Raw genomic sequence first — 16964 nt, forward strand, 5'->3', positions numbered from 1 at the left:
TATACATTAGTGTGGCTACTGAATATTGATCACTGCTGTGAAAACTATTAGGCATGATTACATTTCCTTTCTCACAGAAACTTTTGCTTTTGCTGGGGTTTGCTTAGTTTTCTAGGCTCTCATGACCAGGTCTTCCTACATTTTCTCAAAACCCCTCAATACAATTTTCCATGTTTTCAAATATATAAATTAAATTATTTAATTACATTTTGTTCTTGCCCTCTCTTCTTGCTTCAGACTGAATGCTCACGTTCCAGTTCTGCTGCAAAGCTTATGTCCTAGGGTTTTCCTTCTTGTCATCCTGGAAATTCCCCTCATCACTTTCCCCTGTTGCATTTCCTATTTTCTAAATTGCATGTCTTCCTCCAGTAGCTTCTAAGAAGCATGGGAAGAAGATTCCTTGAAAACCTAAATATCTGAAAGTGTCTGTCTTTATGTTATCCTTTCATCTCTCCGGTATATAATTGTGTTGGAAATCATTTTCTCTCCAAATTTTGAAGGTTTTCCTCTGTCATGCCCTGTATTGATTCCAACATTGCTGCTATTGAATGATGCCATCTTAGTTTCTCATCTTTTGTGAGTTGTGTGTTGCTCTCTGGAAGGCTTCGTCTTTGTCATTTGAATGTGTCCTAGTTCTGGTCATGGTTTTAGAAACTAAGTGGACTTTTGCAACATGGAAATTCATGTCCCTTTGATTGTGGAAAAATTTTATGGTATTTTTCTTTAAAAATGTCTTCTCTTTCCTGTTTCTGGAAATCCTGTTACTTTGGGTCTTTCTCTAATTTCTGTATGAATTCTCTAATTTTCTTAAGTATTCTCTCCTATGAATATTTCTGCATCTTTTCCTCGACATGCTAGGGACAATCCTTGCCTTCATCTTCCATGCCTTTCACTCCCTTCTAGTAGTTTTTAATAATGTTTGCCATGAATTTACTTTCCAAATTTCATTTCTTATGGTTCATCTTTGCAGTACCATTTTCTCTTCATTTCATAGATGCAATATCTTCCCTTCCCTCTTCTAGTCCCTGCATCATCTGTCTTTCTCATAATCCTATTATTTGATTGTTTATGGTCCAGGACTTCATGTTACTCCACACACCCTAAATGCTGGAGTATCCCAGGGCTCAGTCTTCAGACTTCTCTCCTCTCTCTGAAAATACTTTCTTGGTTATTTCAACAAGTCTCATGGCTTTAGATATAAAACTGACATTTCCCAAAATTATATCCTACATTGCTTGAACCAATGACTAGGTTGCTTCTGGAGCCTAGGAGAAAGCTGAGATAACAGGCTTGATATCAAGTGATTAGATATGCAAAACTCAGTTAAAATGATCTTCAAAAGAGGCTGCAGGCCACAGAGCCCAAAGAGCTAACATGAGCTACCACAGAAGAGAAGCAAACAGCTCTGCAGAGTTCTAAGGGGAGGCTAGAGGGCTTGCACAAAGATGGCAATAGCATTTCTAGCCCTCTTACAATGTGTAGTTCTAAAAAGAACTCCAAAAACACAGGGCTAAGAAACCTGTCCCATTTAGAATACCGAATGGTGGTTCTCGGGCTGACTCCAAGTTTCCCCAACAAAGAAATAATAGGTTCCAAAGAGAATGCACAAAGATGGCTCCCAGAGAGGGAGAGAGAGAGAAAGGGGGATGGAGGCGGGAAGAGAATGAGAATGTAAAGCACACACCTCACTTGGCCAGCAAAAAAACCCACGTGTTCAGAGACATCAGAGGGGAACCCGAGCTCTGCAAGGGCCTCACTGTCCTCATGCTCGTTTCTGACCACTTTCTTCCTCAGATCCAATAACCCTTTTCATCTCTTTCAAGCTGTCTGGAGGGAGCCATAAAAAAGCAGGCCTGACAGATGCTCATGTCAGCTCAACACTGCCAAAAGTGTACATCCAGGCCCAGCACTCCCTGACGTGTCACTGAAGGTTTCAATTGGGTATCCTCCCAGGGCAAGCGAAGTGGGCCCTTTTGAACCCACTGGGGCCTTATAAAGAAGGAGCTCCCAGGAACTCCCCCATTCAGAGAAGGAGTTCTATGTCACCACGTTTGCTAGATCCTCAAAGAGCATACAATGGGAGTTTCAAGGAGAATAAAACAAAGCAAAACATGGGAAAGCCTCAGAGACTGCAAGAGTGCATGCTTTCAGGAGGGAAAATCTGTTTTGACATTTATGAGGCACTGGCTGCCCGTTTTTCCTTTTTTTTTTTTTTTTTAAGGGACTCTTAGAGAGTCAGATGATAATGTGCTAGAAAGTATTAAAAAACAACTAGTTAATTTGTTTCCCAGTTTCTTCTTTCCTGATATCTAGTCAAAATGCCAGAGGTAGGGGAAAAGAAGAGGAAAGGGAAATTTGAAAAATTATTCTCCGTTTTGAAAGAATTGGGAGACTTTGCCGTAGGATGGCAGTAGCCACAGGGACACCCAGGCATCCTCTTCTCTGCAACTGTCGCCTCCAGAGATGAGGCAGGTGCCGCTGTTCTCAGCAGCCTCCTGCCTTCAGGTGCTTCTCCACAGCCGCATTGAACGCTGCTTCTAAGGCCCAGTCAGAAACCTCAGCTGTAAAACCAAGCTGCTCTCAGACCTTTTGGCTAAACACTTGAAATACTTTTGCCTCAAAAAGCAGTGTTACACTTTCAACCCTACCTAACCATCTGTTTCTTCAGTTCTGGGTTCATGGCCACTTCATATGTCACCCCTACAGCATCCATCATGGCCCTTTGCCTAAAACACATGCTCAACAAAGCCTTTCTCAATGTGCGTGTGTATGTGTATGTGTGTATACACACACATACACACACACACACACATACACAGAGGGTGCCAAAAAAATGTACACACATTTTAAGAAAGGAAAAAAGTGTATTAAAATTGTATACTCAATATACACCGATAATAAAAGATGAATACAAGTCATATGTATACATTTTTTTGGCATCCACAGTGTGTGTGTGTGTGTGTGTGTGTGTGTGTATATATATATATGTATATATATATATGTATATATACATATATATATGTAAAACGAAGAGCTCAGGGGTAGCTCCACAGGTGCACTGGTGAAGAGTGAATGTATGGCGGGAGTGGGGAGTTGTCCAGACACTGCTTTATAAAAGTGGAGACCATGGCTTTCTGGAGGAAATCCAGTACATTCCCATGTTACCAAACCATTAAGAGAGGCTTCCAGGACTCTGACAACCATGGCATCACCTGACTTAAAAATAATAAAAATGTTCCCAATGTGAATTTCAACAAAGACCATGACCATGAGACAAATGCAATGCAGTCGGTCATCAGGGCAGGGCAGTGGCTAAGCAACCTGGGGCCAAAGGAGTTTTAACACATTCACATGCCTGGTGCTCCACAGAGCAGCATACATTTAAGGAAAAAACGCAGCACAGAGGGCAGGAATACAGGCCTCGAGGGTGCCTGTCACACACACTCTGTAACCTTGGGCAGGTCCAACAACCCACTTCATACATGAGGCCTTCAGGGACTCACCTGTCGATGAAGAACTGGACTGAAGGACTCTAAAATCCCTTCCAGCTCTAGAATTCAATGATTTTTCATCTGTTCCACATCAGAAAAGCATTTTACCTCTGTTGAAAATGCAATCATTCTCAAAACAATTTTTTTTCCATGTCTTCAAAATTCTTTGAACTCCCTGAAGATTTAGCAGTGCCAAGCAACATATGACTTTTTCGGTGGCCCAAACTTCCCTCTGGGCACCTCCTCCCAAATCCCTTAATTTCATCCTCTTGGTCCCTAGCAGCCCTTCTGGGTCCCCCAGCATCATAGCCACACTGTGTCCCTGCCAGCCTCTCGTTAACATATGGTCTCCCTAACTCACAGAATTGTCTGCCTTGCTTTGGGTAAAGCTACTAGTAAAAAGTTCTGAAATAGAAACCAGATGCATACTCGCACCTTGGGATGCATGTATTTTGAAGATGAAACTGCCACATCCCTTCCCAGTTGGCTTCACCTCTTTTTTCCCCACCTGGTCATGTGGTGTGCACCTGCGATACATTGACAGGCTTTAGATTACAACATGAATGGTTATATCAGGTTCCAGGATGGCCTTGGGTTTTAATCCCAGGTGAGTTGTGCATGCATCAAGGGTTTTTATTCCCACCTCATCTTTATGGTTCTCATAGCTTCCTCTTGCACTCAAACTAATATTTCATGTGGACAAACAAGTCTCTTATTCCCCTTCTATCTTCCAAACCTTTTTCTTTTTTTTCTTATGTTTGTTTGTTCTGTTTCGTTTTGCAAATTGGTTTCCGCCTCCTCTTCATTGTCAGTAGAAATACTGTGGTATGAGGCAAACACATGCTATGAGGATATCACTTCCACTGTCAGATAACTCACCTCTTTTGACAGATTGCCTCAGACTGGAAGAATGTTTTCGAGCCTACAGGCTAGCGGAAACCTCAGCCTTAAGAGTCCATCTCTCCTGTCCCTGCCCCAAAAAGCCTAATAAGCAAAGAAAAGTGGAAAAGAAACCACAGGGCTCTAAGTCATCCCATGAAACTCAAATGGCAGAGAGCTAAAGAAGTCAAGACCATAGACAAATGATCTAGAAGTATAGTGACCAGATTTTCTGAACCAAAACTTAGGATTTGATTTGGTAAACGTTGTGAGACTAGAATAGAATTTGAAACTACAGTTGACCCTTGAACAACACTGGGGTTAGGGGTGTCAACTCCCTGTGTGGTCGGAAATCCATGTGTACATTTGACTCCCCAAAGAACTTGAGTTGCCCCATGGTATCCGTGGGGGATTTGTTTTAGGACACCTCGTGGATACCAAAATCCAGATGCTGAAGTATCCTGTATAAAATGGCATAGGTAAATGCATACTGTTGGCCCTCCACCCAGAGACTCCCAACCACGGATCAAGAACAGTACAGGTATTTATTGAAAAAAATCCACATATTAGTGGACCTGCACAGTTCCAATCTGTGTTGTCCAACAGTCAACTATATAAACATTTGGGAGACTCTAAACTGTAAGATCACATATATTTAAAGTCACAGACTGAAAAACGTGGCCCATAAAGTTTAAGTCAATAAACTATTTTAAGCACCTATTATGTGTCAGTTATTGTCTCCTTGTCTTTGCTAATTTCTCTTCTTGTAATCCAGAGGTCAAGTGACAACCCTGTAAGAACGCAAAACATTGGATACCTTTCCCTCCTGTTGTAGCCATACATTCTTTGCCATTCATCCCGTGAGGAAGTGAGGCTATTTCTCCTCTCCCTGAAGCTAGGTTGGACTTTGGCTTCCTTTGATCCGTATGATATTTTAGAAATGATGATGTATAGCTCTCTGAGGTGGGGCCCTAAATGACCTACAATTTTCATTTTTGTTTTAACACTCGCTCTTAGAGCCTCTTTGGGCTATCATGTAAGAAGCCCATACAATGTTGACAAGCCCCATGGAATAAGACCAAAGAACAGTAGCCAAGAATCCCAGCTGAGCTCCCAGCTGGTAGCACCAACTGCCAACCATGTGAGTGAGCGACCTTGGATGAACCAGGACAGTCAAGCCTCCAGAAGATGCAACCCCATGGAACATCACATGGAGCAGAAGAACTTCCCAGCTGAGTTCCATCAACCCACAAAATCATGAGAGAGAATAAATCACAGATTTTCTTTTAAGCTACTATGTTTAGGATGGTTTGATCCATAGTGATAGAAAGTGGAAATGCTGTCTTTTTTCAAACTCAATTATCGTTCTTTTAGTGTGTAATTTATTTATGTCCTTCTATACTCAGTCCCATGTATATTCATATTGTATTTAGCTAACACATAGATCCTCACCTGCAAACCTACCTTTTAGTGGCACAGGAGAACTGAAAAATGCTTTAAAATTTATATTTTTCCTGACACTCTCCCCCCAGGTGTCTCCATGAGAGGAGAGTAGGACAAAAATTTATTTCCCCACTGATATTAATTAGTCACTACCCTTAAAAGATTGACATGTCTACAGTCAGGTCAAGCTTAAAGCAGAGGCAAATTTATCCGGAAGCTAATAAAGTTGAAGCTCATTTGCCCAGGTCTTTTCCAAGGCCCTAGGCAGGGTCCATAAGACATTGTAAAATTTGGAAAAGCAAAATATGTTAACTATAAGCTGCTTAGGCCACTGTCTGCTTCCAATCTAGCTACTTCTCTGTTCATGTCCCCTACTGAAAGAGTGGCTTCCAAGTGATCACAGATATTTTGGGGATCTGATGAAAGGGAATTTTAGATGGGCATAGATGTTGTTTGGGCTCAGGAAGATACACTTATGTGGTTTGCAGTCACTTCTGTGTCTAGTTAAGATATTGCTAGCCATCCTGATACAAGAGCAACTACCAGGAATTCTCTTACAGCCCAAAATGCCAATTCACCCTACATATGACAAAGATGCAGGACAAAGGTCATGTCACCAGGTAAATACGACCTGTGGTGCCCAGCACTGAACGAATTGGAGAGTGAAGAAGAGACATGATTTGAGATGTCCACTGCCAGATGTTGGTTTGTGGAACATTCTGCCAATCACCAAATGTATAAAATTGTAAGCAGAAGATTAAGGGATTAGGTTCTTATTGATACAGTGAAAATGGAAGTGCTCTCCTTTCAGGAACAAACTTCATAATGCACCGATGTCATCATAAACACATCATGTATTTTTTTGTTGTACTTCTTCTTTGATAGTACTTATATGAAATTAAATCTAACATAATTCCTGGGATTGTAGGATACAATCTTGACCAGTGCTACAGAAAGGAGGGCATCTTTGTGTAAAGTCACATAAGTCTATGTTTATCATTACTATTTACCAATAATAATAATCAGATTGTGATCAACCATTCTGTAAGACATAAAACTTCGTAGTTTCCCTATAGAAAGTTTCCTTACAGAGCCAAAAGAAAAGGCAAATCAAAAGATGCCACCAAACAATGTAGGGGGAAAAATATCAGAAAGGTGCACTAGGGAAATAAAAATATTATGTCAGTATTATGTACACATTCCAGGCAGAAAAAAGAGAGAGGGTAAAAGGCCAAGGGTGCATGTCAGGTGCCCCTCTTCCAGAAGCCTTAACCAGCAAATTCTTCTGACTTCTCATTGGCTAGAAGCAAGTCACATGGCCACCCTAGGCAAGAAGTAAAAATACAGTATTTCTTTTGTTAAGTTTTTGTTCGTTTTCTGGCCATGTTGTTATTCTTCCCGCCCAAAATCCAGATTCTGGGGCTAAAGAAGAATGGGAAAATGGATACTGGGTAAGCAACCAGCATGTCTACCTCAGAGTAAAAATCTAACCAGCCTCAGGCAATGGAAGTATTTCTGTTTACTAATTATCACAAGCAAATGGTTTGCTTTATTTTCAGTTCACTAGACAGTTCTATCATTCAGTAACCTGATGGTGTCTTGCAATATTTAGAGAAGACAGCTCATAAGCCACAATGGGTCAAAAACAAACTTCCAAAGAAAATCCAGCAGTTAGAGCTACTCTTTGGCTTGTTCCCGCTCCCTTCCCAATTACAATTATCCATATTAAAGTATTTGAGAAATTAACAGAGACAGCCCTACTAGTGTACTGATTGTCTTTCCTGAGTATTTCCTTAATTCCAATGGTCAAAGAGTATTACTTGGTGAGATACTTTTAAGTTCGCTCTCCATTAGGAAATAGTCACTCCTTTGCTCTGCTCAAGATCTTTAATTTGCCTATTAAATTGAGAATTAAGTTGACTTAATTGAGAATTAAGTATGACTGCATGCACCACAGATCATGAAGTTGAGGCCCAGGGTAGCCCAATTGACATATCTTGTTTGGTCCACATTGTTTTAAAGATAATTTAAGAAGTCATTGACATTCAAGTACCAGAACTATGACTCAGATTTCTTGGTGTCTTCTTTTTCTTGACTAGTCAGAAAGTATAGCCCCTCTGGCTTGCATTTACACATAACAACTACCAGCTGTGGCTAGTCGTGACTCACCCTTCGGCAGAACCTGCACTTTTCCACTTCAGGCAGCTCCAGCCTGACCCATCGTCTTAGAGTATCTGTCTGGCCTCTGCCTAGGGGTGTCTGGATTTATGAACCTCACTTATTCCCATATTTCTCACTATAATAGAAACATATTTTTAATTGTTACGATTATTTCAGGAATTTACGTGAATCCATTCATCAATGGCTTCCCTATGAAACATAACAACAAGTAGTAGACAAATAGTTCATGCCCTGAGAAGATCATAAAATCTACAAGTGTAGGAAACATAAAAGGAACACTTCAAAGAAGTAGTTATAGTAAGCATAAAGACGTATACATTTAGTGGGACAGACAGTAAGTAGAAGTGATAATTCCATGGTAACTAGGGATGAACACATATTTCTTTTGTAAGAAATAAAAATAATGTAACCAAAAAAAAAAAATACCCAAATAAAGACCATGTTTCTTCACTCATCCTTACACAGCATCTGTCTTTATTGTCAGCCAAATTCTGATACATTCTATTATCTTAGCGGAGTGGACACTCCAGCCTACCAGTAGGGCAGGTGTTCTGATATTAAGCTAAAGGAGAAGCCCCAGACACATATGGCCAAAGTGCGTTCAAAAGAAAATTGTCCAGTTCTATACTGGAAACTGTTCTAGGACAACAGCTCATTTGCTGCCAAAATGTTACCTTTTCTTTAGGGAAGTGCATGCAGGAGAGAGGTAATATGTTTCTCTGACTTTTTGTCATTACTTGCCAAACTGAGCAATGATTTATATATTTATATGTTTCAATTGTCACAACAACAGTTAACATTGAGTACTTCCAATGTGCCAGTTACTAGGTTAAGAAAATCACAGATACTATCTCATTCACTTAAATCTTCATAAAGACCCCATTATAGAAATGAGGGGGGAAAAACTGAGGCAAAGAGGGTAAAGTAACTTGCTCCAAAGCTTTGGACACTTAGGAAATGATGAAGTCATATTGAATCCAGTTTGTGTGATAAGAATATCTATCCTTTACCATTGTGAAATAATTATAGCAAGAAATACTATTTGAAAAATACTTTGCAAGTTAGAAATGTCTTAATATACATTAGTTCATTTGACCCTAATGATACTGAAGAAGGTATCGCTTGCTTCAAAAAAATAAAAATGTGATAATTTTTCTTTCTTCAATGGTAAAAAGACTAAAGAGCAATGGTTGAACGTGAACCATTTTCCAAGCACTGTGACAAATATGGACAATAGACAAGAAGAATAACATACCAGCCTGATTTGATATACTCTTAGATCACCACTAATGCAAGAATAAAGAGCTCTTTATAATTCCTGGGAGAATTAAATCAATGTTTTAACAAAAATACAGCTAAAATTGCAAAGGGAGCATGGAGGACGGTGTGATCCTGTCCAAAGGCCGGAATTCAAGGAAGACTTCATAGAAGTGAAGGGTAGGATTTATACAGACAAGGATGGGAGACTGACAGGTTTCTAGGATAAGAGAACAGCATAAGAAAGGACACGTACCTGTATGAAAAATACAGGGCATGTTTGAGAAATGATTCAGTGTAGTCTGGAGCAGGTCAATAAGAGAACAGAGTGGGAGAAAACTAGAAATGTCGGGTGGACCTGAGTGGTAGGGGCACTGGAAACAACGTTGAGTAATTGGAGAGCCATGCATGGTTTGTGTGGTGGGCACGAGCACCAGCCAACGTGTATTTAAGGGTCATGTCCAATCAGCAACGTGATGGATGGACCAGATCAGAGGTGAGGAGCCTGGACACTGGGGCCTCCCGAAGCTATCCTAACTTAGTAGTAAAGTCTGGGATCTAACTGAAAGTTGGAAAGATAGAATGCCACTTTCCTATCACTATTTGCAAACATTCAGCCACTAACTTGCTAGTGGCTGAAAGCACTCAACAGTTTCCTCTTTAGCTTTCCTCAGTTGCATAAAGCAATTAACCTAATTTGGAAGAATCTATATATTTGGCCTTGAAACTTAGTCAAGCTAGTTTTGTTTTTGAATGAAAAACAAAAATTCTGAACAATTTTTGTTTGTTTGTTTATTTGTTTCCCTCTATTAGTCTTTATGAAAAAGGTGTGCACACCACTGTCCTGAACTAGCCTAAGGAAAGAGGCAGAGAGGCCAGTCAGGAAATTGTTGCAATCGTTTTGGTTTGAAAAGACCAGCATCTGAACCCGTAGAATTCTGCCCAGTGTCTATGTGTCATGCATGAGGCAGATGAGGCGTTACCCCCACACAGCCCTGTGAGGTTCTATGCCTGTCCTGACACCATGAATAAGAGAACATAGGCTCAGAGAGGTTCCAGAGCTTGCCTGAAATCGTAGAACAATGACTTCACACCGGGATCTGTCTATTTCACAGCCTTGCTCTTCTCCAAGATGGGAGAGCATTGCCCAGCTAGGACGATGGCAAATGGACGAAGATATATAACACAGGTAGTGCCGACTGGCCTTGATGCTGAGTTGGGTGTGGAGTGGTGAGACGAAGTCACTGTGTTTGCCATGCTAAGGAATCTAGGCCACACACTGTAAGGGGCATAAAGCCATTAAAGAATTTGAAGCAAAAGTGTGATGTGATCAGATTATTGGAAATTATTGAAAGAGTCTACTTAAGACATGCTGTAGACCTGGCCTAAGGAAGTTATACCTTGGAACATTTTTTTTTCTGAAACAAAAATTGCCAACAGCATCACTCTGAATCGGGATTTCTCAACCTCGGCACTATTAACATTTGGAGCCAAATAATTCTTTGTGGGGTGCTGTCCTGAGCATTGTAGGACGGAGAACAGCATTCCTGGCCTCTGCCACTAGACACTTGTATCACATCTGCTCCCTGCAGTTGTGACAACCAAAAATGTCTCCACTCACCCTACCACCGTAGGGTGAGAGAGCCACTGCCTGGAAAATGACCATAATAATAATTGTAAAATGTTTGATCAAGGCCTAAACATATTCAATACTTATAAATAAATAACAGTAAGAGACAAATTATGGCAATACTGAAGGTTGGGATCCCACTGACTAATGCCTGTGGGGAAAAAATGAGGCTGAGGTTGGCCTGACAGCAGGATTTCAGGGTCAGGGCTGCATGAGCAGCTCAGATAAGTGACTCTGATGTATCAGCCCGCACTCAATCTATTTCTGTGTCTGAGGCTGAATGAAGTTCTCATCTGCATAGATCTGACTGGATGGCCCTGTGATTGCTCTATTCATCTGTTCATTTACAATCTCTTTCATGCCAGGGTTTCCTGACTACACTCATAACCCAGCAATCATCCCAGCTCTATCAAGCAGGATAATGCGGCTTTGCTTTAAGCTGAGGTACCGCACAGAGCATAAGCAGGAGATTTAGATTCAGCTGAGGTTTCTGATAGTTGAGAACACAGCAGGAGTTACCATTTAGGCAACAAACCCCACAAGATCCAGGATTAGTGTTTCCTCCAGTTGCAAACACGCTCCTTTTCATGTTTCCTTCGATCCTTTTCATTAAGTTAGACCTTTCGTGCCAAGTCCCCCTGGATTCCCCCTGGCTTCTGTATTGGGTGGCATTTGATAGCTGATAGATGAAACACCTTAATGCGTATGATCGCAGCCCCCCTAGGAATCCGTCCCCCGTTGGGTCTCCCAGCAGCACTATTCTGTACACTGCTGAGAAGAATCAACTTCCTAGAAGGAAGGTGTATCCTTGTCATCGGCAATGGAGGGGAGGACATCATTCCACTAAGAGATTTTGTTGCAACCAGGCGAAAGCCACTCATGGGATGCGCCACTTACCCCGTGCCCGGCGAAGCACGCCAATGGATCTTCTACCCCTGTCGGTACAGTAATCACGCTCCCACCCTCACAGAGACCCACGACACCGCGGCTGGCTCCCACCCCCACCCAGGCATGGAGTGATGGCAGAAGCATATGAGAAAGTCAGTTGACTTCCTGACCCTACCCAATCATTTGGTGGCTGTCACAGGGATACCAAATGTGAAGCAGAAGGTTGTCAGAGATGAGCTGGGCTCCGAAAGGAGTTTTGAAGGCACGAGAGAGCCTAAAGAGCCTCTAGGGATCCATCCATCTTCCCAAGGAGCCCTGTGATCTGCACTTTAAAATCAGGTGTGCCATCTTGAGAAACCATCCCACATTCCGAGCGAAATTAGTTTAATGTTCCCATATAAAAAGGTCCCAAGCCAGGTGGAGGATCATTATATGAGCACACACCGTGGAACTAAAAACGTTTGCATGCTGCTGGAAGGAATTTATGGGGAAATTTATTACAGATCCCCTTCTTATGTAAATTGTGTCCCCATATGATGAGTTCGGTGAAAGCAGGAAGGGCAGGAAAAGTTATTTGGGCCAACTATCATTAGCGTTTCACCTTTGAGAAATAAGATATTCTTCATCCAGATAGTCTCATGAGCCCCAAAAAGGGGAAGGAAGGCAAAAGAAAAATCCCAAATCTTTTGTAAGGATAACTCCTTTGACTTTGTGGGAACTCCACCTATTTCTAAGTTCTTCCTGTAAACTAGGCTAAACTGAAGACTAGGGCAAAATGAATGAGGGTCTGAGAAGTGGCACAGGCTGGCAAATACCACACAGCTCAGGGGCAGGAGTGTCTACAGCATTTCAGATTCTTTGTCTTCCATTCTAAGTTCTTAGAGAGTAGGATCCTTTTTACACCGCAGGCCCCTGAGACCACAGACATGACAGGGAACAGGACAGGACAGCACAGTGGAAAGCCAAAGCATGGACTTGGCAGCTAAAGAGACCCAGAGTCTAATTCTGGCCCTGTCATTTGCTAGCAGGCAATTCTAATAATAGAGAACAAAAAACAAAAACAAAAAAATAACAACAACCAGACTAGGTGACTCCTGTCCTCCGCGCCTCCACTGGCACCCGTTTCACCCAAAGCGGAAGCCACTGAATTCACCACAACACTCTCGAGAGCCCAGTCCCTTCTCTGTCCAAACACACCACTGCCCCTCTCCTCCTGCACTCCACTCCCACCACCATGGCCTCTGTATTGTTCCTGGAACTTGCAGAGTACACTCCTGTTTCAGGGCCTTCGCACTAGTTGTCCCCTCTTTCTGGAATGTTCTTCCCTAGATCCTCACACTTTCTTCAGGTTTTTTCTCACATGTCACCTTATCAGTGAGGGCTTCCCTGTATACAATGGGGCCCTCCGCTCACCCGTCCCCACCCTGCACCAGGATTTCCTATTCCCCTTGTCCTGCTTAATTTTGCTCTGTAGCACTTATTACCAACTAAAATAACATATAGTCATTTGTTATATATTGTCTGCATCCCACATAAGGGAGCAAGCTCCATAAAGGCAGGGGTTTTATCTACTGTATTCACTGCCATTTTCCTGGAACCTAAAACTATCCCTGGCATGAGGCAGTACTTACATGGATGGATGCAACTGACCACCTACTATGTCTCAGACACTTTTCATAGGCAAGTTTCTCTGAGCTCACTGCCAAGCATATACATTCTACTGCTTGGACACTCACAGTCATTTCTACTGCTATACTGTGGGGTAGGAGGAGTGGCTTAGTGTAAAACATGACATTTTTGTACATGCGTGTAGGTGTGTATGTATGTATGTATATGCATGTGTGTGTGTACAAGTTAATTCAATCTATACCTTACAAACAGCATTTAAAATTCCTATATCAAATCTCAGTACTCCAGGAGGGATGGTTAACTAGAATATGAGGGAAGCTAATTATTGGTAAAATCAGAGAATTTCAATATACGTGATTAGTTATAAACACTGTACAGGCTCCACTGCCCTGAAGGAAACAAAGCATAAAGATCTGCCTAGCGCCATCAATTCAGTGCTCTGCTCAAGGTGCTAGCCTGCTTGTCCTGGCTCCCTCCACGTCACAGCTGCCCTATGAGTTGACAAGCCATGAGGGTGCTGGTCCGGCCATCTGAGTAGTTTTGCATCTGCTGCAGAGTCTTCCATGCAAGCTGTTAGCTGGAGCACCAAGGGTAGAACTACAGAACTGGTTGTAAACCTGTCTTGTGCTGGTGGCTAAATGTTTGTCTACTTGTTAGAATTTGAGTTTGCTTTCATTGTAAAAGTCTTAGGTTGAGTTTGCCCACAAACACATCCTGAGAGAGGGATTTAAGTACCAGTAGTTTATTTGAGGGATGCAGGAAGCATGGGTACGAGTGTGGAATACAGGGGAAGGGAGGCAACTGATAAAGGGGACATTATCAGGCCAGCTACAACTGTGGCCTCCTGGAGCTTAATCCCACAGAAAACCTCTGAGGAATTATGCAAAATGGACACCTCACAATTATCCCCACCCAACATGAGCAGGAACTGGGGTATTTATATACTGACCCTCAAGAGCCATTGCTTGAAGGCTGCTCCTATGGCCTGGAACGCACATGAACGGACTGGCCTTGCTGGACTCTGGAGAAAAGCCCTCGGTCACAAGAATGCAGAGACTGATAGTAGGATCTTGACAGGGGACACTGAAATGTGCCCTGACATCTAAGGGCTATGGGCAAGGTACTGACCGTGTCTGTACATAACAACTCACCTGCCTGTACGATCGGGGAGAAGGAAGAGGAGAAGACACAAACACACCGAACGCATACACTAAGTGTGTGCTTCTCTCTACCCTACGTAGTCCGTACACACCAAAAGAACCTGCTGAATATTTTTCATTGGCCGATATGGAACATAGTCCAGTTTTAAACATCCACCTTAAGGTTTTTACATCTGCTGTTCCCACTGCCTGGAATGTCTGAAGGCCATTCTTTAAGGGACACTATCTTTAAAAGTTGGTAACAAAAACCTATAAGCAGTTTACTGCTGTCTCGTTTCCTCTGACACCTCTTTCGGCAAACTTAGCTTTCTGGAAGTCCCTCCAATGCAAAAGCACACACAAGGCAAGCCCCAAGCTTTATCACCCGAAGTACCCCTCTAGAAGGAGAGTTTTCAAAAGAGTTTCTAACGGAGGAAAAACTCTCCTGCTCTACCCAAATGTTCTGCCTCCAGGAGGGGAGGGGAAAAGGGTAGGTTATTCCTCTTTGATGCTTGTCAGATGCCCATTCTGAATAGGGTGGAGTCAAAAGGGAAGAACAGGAATGGAATGTCTTTCATACCTGAGCTGCTGCTATTAATCACTGTATCAGTTATCTACGGCTGCAATAATGCCGTGTAACAAACAACCACATAGCTTCACTGACATATAACAGAATGTTTCTTACTTGTGTGTCTGAAGTCAGTTGGGGTCCGCTGGCTATTGGCTACGACAACTGGGGCTCTCTGCTCCATATGGCTCTCGTGTTTCAACAGGCTCATCCAGACAATTCTCATGCCAATGGCAAAAGAGCAAGCCCAATCTCACGAGCGCTTTTCAAACCTCTATTTGCATCCTATTTTCTAACATCCTATGGGCCCAGAGCAGCAGTTTGCTGAGACTGGCTCCTCCAGCTTGCAAAAGCTGGTTTTTAAATATTCAGAAACTTTGTGAGTCCGGTATTACATCGCTGGTAGACTGCAATTTTAAAAACCAGCTAGCACTACAAATCAGGATTTTTTTTTTCCAGAGAGCGGGTACATGACTGACCCAGAATGAGCCAGTTGGCTGAGGTCAGAGGGAAGGGGTAAGCCAGAGTGACCCACCCAGCGTGGAAGGGCTCTATAAAGTTACATGGGAAAGTGAGTGGGTTTGGGGAGAGGCGAAGAATTGGGGCCCATTTCTGGAATTATCACAGGTACTCAGCCACGCCAAAACTGAGTTCTTTTCCAGGCTCCACTAAGCGTGGGACTAGTCAAGTCACTTTTTATTGTTACTTATTTATTTTTTTATTAGTCAGGTCACTTGAAATCTCATGCTGATTCTTCATTTTGGCAAACTTTACTCTTCTCATAAAGATTCATGTGGTCTTGGATGTTAAAAGAACACTTTAAGTCTTTCCAAGGACTATAGCTAATAAAAAGCAGGGACCTGTTTCTTAGTGCCTGTGGGCTCCAAGAGCTCCAGGGTTGGGATCTCAACCATGGAAGAGACGGAAAAATATCTGGGAAAACTGAGAGGTAAATTCCATCCAAAATCAAACAAGTAAAATCTGAGAGCAGGTCTCCCAAGTTCAAGCGCTTGGCCACGTCCTCAGACAAGCAGGCTTTTGAGCAGCCCCAAGAGGGTAAGTACAGGGAATAAGGAAAATTCAAGCAAATCTCCCCATCACTGTGCCTAAGGCTTGCCTCCCTCACTTGTCAGGTAAAATTCACCTGCAATTTGTCAGGTAAAGTATTAAACTACCTCTCTAATGACTTGATCTAGTCCATTACATATTGAACAGGAAGCTGTTTTAAAATTATCCTACCCTGTCGCCCCTGGGTTTGTTGGGTGAGGGTATGTGGTGTGTTAACAATTGACACGGGAAGTGCCATGGCCCAATGCAGTGCCTCATACTGCCAAAAAGGGCCTTAAAACTGTGTACCTATCCTAGTCAGTTCAGGCTGCTGTAACAAAAACAGCATAGCCTGAAGGCTTGAACGACAGAAATTGATTTCTCACAGTTCTGAAGACTGGAAGTCTGAGATCAGCGTGCCAGCATGATTTCATTCTGGTGAGAATCCTCTCCCTGGTTTGCAGATGGTCTTCTTCTCATTATGTCCTCACATAGGGGGAGTGGGGGGAGAGGGAGAGAGGGAGAAATGAAGAGAGAGAGAGAGAGAGAGAGAGAGAGAGAGAGAGAGAGAGAGAGAGAGAGAGAGAGAGAGAGAGAAGGCATGCGAGCTCCCTGTGGCTCTCCTTACAAGGGCACTTACCTTGAGGACCTCACCCTCATGACCTAATTACCTCCCAAAGGTTCCACCTCCAAATTCCGTCATATAGGGGATTAGGGTTTCATCATATGAGTTTTGGGGGAAAACAAATATTCAGTCCACTGATATCAGATCCTCATCCTAGAGACTCACAGTACGCATTAACGTGTGGAAG

The sequence above is a fragment of the Rhinolophus ferrumequinum genome, chromosome 12 (genome assembly GCF_004115265.2).
Source record: "Rhinolophus ferrumequinum isolate MPI-CBG mRhiFer1 chromosome 12, mRhiFer1_v1.p, whole genome shotgun sequence".
Taxonomy (NCBI): domain Eukaryota; kingdom Metazoa; phylum Chordata; class Mammalia; order Chiroptera; family Rhinolophidae; genus Rhinolophus; species Rhinolophus ferrumequinum.